The 6,426-nt window shown below is 42.6% G+C and overlaps 1 pseudogene; it reads left to right on the top strand.

Annotated features, from left to right (window-relative positions):
- The first annotated feature begins 365 nt into the window (after nucleotides 1-365).
- Nucleotides 366-1,503, top strand: LOC148758290 (putative POM121-like protein 1; annotated as a pseudogene).
- The last annotated feature ends 4,923 nt before the right edge of the window (nucleotides 1,504-6,426 follow it).

A 6,426-nucleotide genomic window follows, 5' to 3' on the forward strand; every position in this document is an offset into this window, starting at 1 on the left:
GGGAGGGACCCTCTGCTGTACAGTTAGTTCTCCGCAGCTGTGTGGCTGCCAGGGGAGAAGGGGCTGCTGCCTGTCAGCAGGCTGATGCTCATGGCCCTCAAGTAAATACCTCTACCCCTCAGCATCCTGGGCAGATCCACACCTCTGCTAGCCCCTGGTCCTTGCACATCCTCTGCACGCCCCCTTGACCGTGACTCTTGGTGCACGTGCTCCTGGCATGTGTGCCCATTGTTCGCTAGCGTGTTGCAAGTGCGTGCAGGCAGCAGGCCCAATGGTGGGCACTTGGCCTTCAGCTGTGTTGACAGCTGAAGGAGTTAGCTTGGAGCCTGCACTCTCTCCAAGGACAGACCTTACCCAAGCGCCCCATGGGCAGTTACCTGGGCAGGATCTGCTTGCCACCCCCACCCCAGGTACTGGAGGGCCAGCACCGCTGCACTCGCTTTGCCGGCCACCTTCGTTTGGGCTGCCAGTGTCACCCAGCAGTCCATGCCCCTCCGTCCTCTCTTCTCACAGGCCAAACTGCAAGTATCTGGTGAGTTTGCCTTTGTGCTTTCTCACAGATCTCTGAAGCAATATTCCAGGATCTTGCAGACGCTGCACTTTTTTTCTGGGGTTCCTCACCTTAATCTGCAGGCATGGCCATCAAAGGATAGTGATGCTGTCTGCTCTGCACTCAACGATGGCCTGCAGCTCAGTGTCTCCACTGTGTGGCACAAGAGCAGGTAGTCACCCACACAACACCCAGGTGTGCCCACAACACCTGCACTGAACAGAACTTGTTGAGGGCCAAAGGGGCAGCCTAGTAGGAGGAAGACCCTGCACTCAGAGAGAAGCAGGCCAATCAGGGAAGGAACCCCAATTGCACTGGTGGTGCACAGTCTGCATTTAGGCCCCTGAGGGAGGCCACTCTTTTTTCGTGCCCAGGCCTGGGCCTATGCAGAGAATCCTCGGTGCAAAGATCTCAGAAGACACGAGCAACGAGAAATCACAGACCTCCGTGCTGAGCTCCTGCCCCAGAAGACATGCCATCACAAACTCATACAGTTCCACCGAGGTTTCCCACCAGCACAGAGGACAAGGGGTCCAGCCATATCCCATGCTCGGCTGTTCCAGAAATGCTCAAAACAAGTGAGCCAAGAGGGTCCTTCTTCTCCCTCTTTGGCTTCCGTGCTTTCCCAGAAGTGCCAGAATGACAAGGACACAGATGGAATAAAGGGGCAGGAGCAAACCGGGACAGACTGCTCACCCACATGTGACAGTTGCAGGCCTCGAAAACAAAAGGTTTCTATTCTTTCGTGCAGACGAGGGGACCCTCTGAGTCTGCCAACACCTCCTGAGCTGAGTTTCCGAGTCACTGCTGAAGACCTAGACTCGGAGAAGCAAGCTGCGTTCTAGTGCATCAGAGCACTTTGGGGTGAGATGGAGGCTCCCCCAGACTTCAGCACCGTGACTGGGAGCAGTCCTGCACCAGCTGTCCCTCCAGCCCCCAGCACAAATCGATAGCTGACGAAATACAGGAATTTTAAGTCTCCTTTTCCCTAGTTTCTTAGCTCCTTAGCCTCTGGCTTTGATTACTCTTCTAATCAGTTCCTGAATCCTAGACTAAAGATTGCTTCTAGTCTGAATCACCAAACATCTCTCACCCCTGCTTCAGATAACTCCTTAAAAGCCTGTGACTTCCTAACACCCCCTAAGCCATTCAGGACCTAAATCTTGGATAATTCCATCCCAGAGACCAAATAGGTTTAACATTCCCCCAGACCAGTATACTTGTTGATTGTAATCATTGAAGCCTAATGTTCTTTCCAACCCATTCTGGGCCCAGCTCCTGCACAATTGATGCCACCTGAATGACTGGTTCAATGGCCACAGGCTCTACAGAGCTAACGGATTTATTAATTAACATATATTTTTCCTCATTCAAGGGCCTTGGGGATACAGAGGATACCCCGGCAAGATTGCCAGTCCCAACCAAAGACGCCAACACGGTCTTCCAGGCGGATGTCGAGACCCCTTCCTTTCATCTGAGATCAGATAGGGTGAGAGTTCCGTGAATCCCCCAATAGGTAGGGACAGCTCTACGCCCCTGCCCAGCAGGAAACAGATACAAAAGAAAAGACCTCCTGTCCCTCAACTTCCCATAGACATTTTATGGGGATCACATCTCTCAAGGGGAAAACAAGGCAGGCAGTTGGACATAGGCATGGGGTCTCTGCATTACCGCCCCAAAGACCTCCCTTCTCTGTCCAAAACGTCCCCTTCTCACTGTAATTATCTACCCCTATGAGGAAAAAAAACAAAAAACGTTATTGGTATATATTGAGTATTACAAATTTAATAGTTTTTTCCTTTCTTAAAATGTGTATACGGTTTTTTGGCTTTCGCTCTCTCTCTCTCTCTCTCTCTCTCTCTCTCTGTGTATGTATATATATGTATATATATATATATATATATATATATATATATATATATATACATATATATATACACATATATATATCCCATATATTAGACTAAGTAGTTATATTTAATATAATTAAAATATATTTTCATATATATTTTCTATATAGCTATAAATTCCATATATAGAATATATTCTATATTGATATAGATATAACTATATATGTTCTCTATATCTAGAATATATCCTATATTATATGGATATATATACTATATTACATGGATATATATATTCTCTCTCTGTAGCTATATATGTGCTAATATCTCTATGTATCTCTTTATTATAGACATATAGCTATATATTTTTAGATTATGTATTACAGATATATAATTTCTCTCTATAACTAGTATCTATATTTTATATATGTAATATAGAGATTAATTATGAGGAATTGGCTCCTACAATTATGGACGCTGAGTCCCATGATCTCTAGCCGTCTGCAAGCTGGAGACTCAGGAAAGCACGTGGTGTAATTCCAGATCAAGTCTGAGGCCTGAGAACCAGGGGCGCCTGTGGTGTAAGTCCCCGTCCAAGCGCAGGAGAAGATCTGTGTCCCAGACCAGGCAGGCAGACAGGAAGAACACAGAGGCAAATTCTTCCTGCCTCCACCTTTTATTCTTTTCAGGCCCTCAGTGGATTGAATGATGCCAGCCCACTTGCGGGATGGCAGTCTCCTGAGTCTAGTGACTCAAATGCTAATCTCATCCAGAAACACCCTCACAGATGTATCCAGAAATCTGTTTAATCTGGGCACCCTGGGACCAAACTGACACCTAAAATTAATTATCACAGTGACTGTGGCCTAATTTTTTGCACTTGTTATTCTGCTCCTCAGAAATTCAATTTATGCCACAGGACAATAAATCCATGCAGCTGACCAACTCTGTAATGAGGATGAAAGGAAACAAATACAGGGCTGAGGTTTGGGATCCGGAAGACAAGAGTGAAAGTGTCATTACCAAATGCTCTCAGAGAGTGGATCCCGTTATCTTTGATTTTTCATAAAACAATTATCCTTGCGTGCCAGGCCCTGTGCTAGCCCCTGAGGAGACATAGCTGAAGTGCATATTTTGTCTGAATTTTACATTTTTGTTTTTTTTTTTAATTAAAGTTTATTGGGGTGACAATTTTTAGTAAAGTTACATAGATTTCAGGTGTACAATTCTGTATTACATCATCTATAAATCCCATTGTGTGTTCACAACCCAGAGTCAGTTCTCCTTCCATCACCATATATTTGATCCCCTTTACCCTCATCTACCATCCCGGCCCCCCCTTATACTCTGGAAACCACTAAAATATTGTCTGTGTTTATGAGTTTTTGTTTCTCATTTGTTTGTCTTGTTCTTTTGTTGTTTTTGGTTCATATACCACATATCAGTGAAATTAAATTGTTCTCTGCTTTTTCTGTCTGATTTATTTCGCTTAGCATTATAATCTCAAGATCCATCCATGTTGTCACAAATGGTCCTGTTTCATCTTTTCTTACCGCCGAATAGTATTCCATTGTGTATATATACCACAACTTCTTTATCCATTCATCGATCGAAGGACATTTTGGTTGTTTCCATGTCTTGGCCACTGTAAATAAAGCTGCAGTGAACATTGGAGCACACGTGTCTTTATGAATAAATGTTTTAAGATTTTTTGGGTGGATACCCAGGAGAGGGATTGCTGAGTCATACAGTAATTCTATTCGTAATTTTTTGAGGAACCTCCACACTGCCTTCCATAACGGCTAAACCAGTCTGCATTCCCACCAACAGTGTATGAGGGTTCCTTTTTCTCCACAGCCTCTCCAACATTTGTTACTATTTGTCTTGTTGATGATAGCCATTCTTCATTTTTGTCTTATAATCACTTTTATTGACGTATTGACAGTATAACCAAAATAATGATTTTAGGTGTAAGATGTCAAAGAAAGTGAACGAAAATAAAACATTTTACTCTTTAAAAATTATTGTTGGCTGAAGAAGGATTTTCGGAGCTGAATAATTTCCTCTGTTCTCTCTTCAATTCATATATAACCACAGGCAAGGAACTCCCAACAAAGCATTTCTATTCCCACAACAGGTTGTAACTTCCTCTGGCACGGCATAAAACTTCATTTCATTTGCACCAGGCAACACGATTTTCCAAAGCTCAAGCTAATTATCTGAGATTTATCTGGGATTAAGCAAGCAGGAAAAATAGAGAAAATTTATTTAGTGGCTGTGTTTAATAAAGGATAATGAAAGCAAAGATTCTACAAAACAAAATCTGTCCTGAAATAAATACCTCACCAGTGAAAGGAATCAGGAACATGCTGTCAGTGGTTTTATCCTGACCTGACAGAAACTGCTACCAATAATACAGAAATACAAAGCCGACATTTCTGCTTTTAAGCCAGTACCAGAACCTCCATTAACCTTATCTCTTTGACATACTTTGTTCCTAAGCTTCCTGGTTCTTATTTTCAGAGTACTCCTTAGTAGAACCGTTCCTAAAATATCTTACTGTTGCGGTATGCTAATTTTTCATGGAAAGCATATTATTAAAAAAAAATACCTTAACCTGCACATAATTACTTGTAATTAATTGTTTGGTTTGTAAGCCTTAATTTTATTTATCCACCGCCCCCCAAACACACACACACAGAATTGGTTGTTTTCCTCTTGTTGCCTAATTGCGCATTATATTCTGCTCCAATTTTCATATTACACAATTACTTTACTTTATCTAGAGGAAAAAGAGACTCCAGTGTTTTATTTCCCTAAATACAGAGTTTTAATTTCCTCAATTTGCAATCTTAATATTTATCTTTTTCTTCATAGGCTGATTTGCAATACTTATTATCTCTGATGACCCTCATCTTTCAAACATGAGAAAAGAATCTCGAAAGTACCACATTATCGTCATCTATTATTTATTTGGATGACAGCCCTTCTACAATAAATCGGGATAAAAATGTCTGTTATTTGTTCACATTAAAGCAGATTTAGTGTATTTTCAGAATTTAATGAGCACCAACCTTTTCATGTTCATGTACCATTCTTAGCCCGATAGCCAATTCTTCAAAGTGAAGACCTCCGTCTTTCTTTGGAAGGTGGTTCCATGTGGGTCACGGCATCACCTACAATGGAGCAGGACGTTCTGTGGTCTACTTGAGGGTCAGGGTTAAATCAGATCATGCAGACCCAGGATAGTGCTCTTCCTCTTTAAGGCAGCTGCTCCATTCCCAGGTATGGCACAGTACAGATGCTATTGCTCATGTGAGGTCTGAAGACCTGGAATAGGTTCCTGACCCCAAGATCAGGGTGGGTGGCCTTTCCATGTCACTTGACCTCTCTTTAGTTTCCTGTAACTCTCCTCTCTCACAGTTTCCTCATCTGTAAAATATAAGGCAAAAATTATGCAAGCGAGTAAATTGCTAAGAAGAATAAATGAGATAAGAGGAAAGAATGCAAAGAAGAATGCATCAAGAAGAAAGAATACTTATATTTTTAAGTTACTAATACAAAACTTGACGAAGCAGATGTTTAGTGAAATCTTTCCATTTTGAATGTTGGGACCACCAACAACAGTGCTGGACCTAAAATTTCTATGCAGACAGGTGCTCAGAGAATGTCCTCATGGAAGGATATGGTCTTGAGTTGCATTTATGTTATAAACACAGTTTTTACCTACATTACAAAGTTTGTGAAGGGCATGCCTCTGAGCACCTCCAGGCCTGTTCTCTTTTCTCTTCCACCCTACCTTGTGCCCCCAGGGCGGAGGCTGATCTGTGCAGTTGGTAGGAAAGAAATCAACATGCTCCCTTGCATTCTAGCTTCCTATTGGGTTGGACAACAGTGGGCCCTGCCAGTATATTGGAGGGAGAGAGGGGTGAAATTGGGGTATTCTTCCCCTATATCCCTTCTTATAGGGCCCCTCTGGCTCATCTCTTGACCAAAATAACAAGTCCTGAGAGACAGCCTCTCCACTCA

Source organism: Rhinolophus sinicus, chromosome 5 (genome assembly GCF_057876585.1).
Source record: "Rhinolophus sinicus isolate RSI-liver-muscle chromosome 5, RSI-T2T, whole genome shotgun sequence".
Lineage (NCBI taxonomy): Eukaryota > Metazoa > Chordata > Mammalia > Chiroptera > Rhinolophidae > Rhinolophus > Rhinolophus sinicus.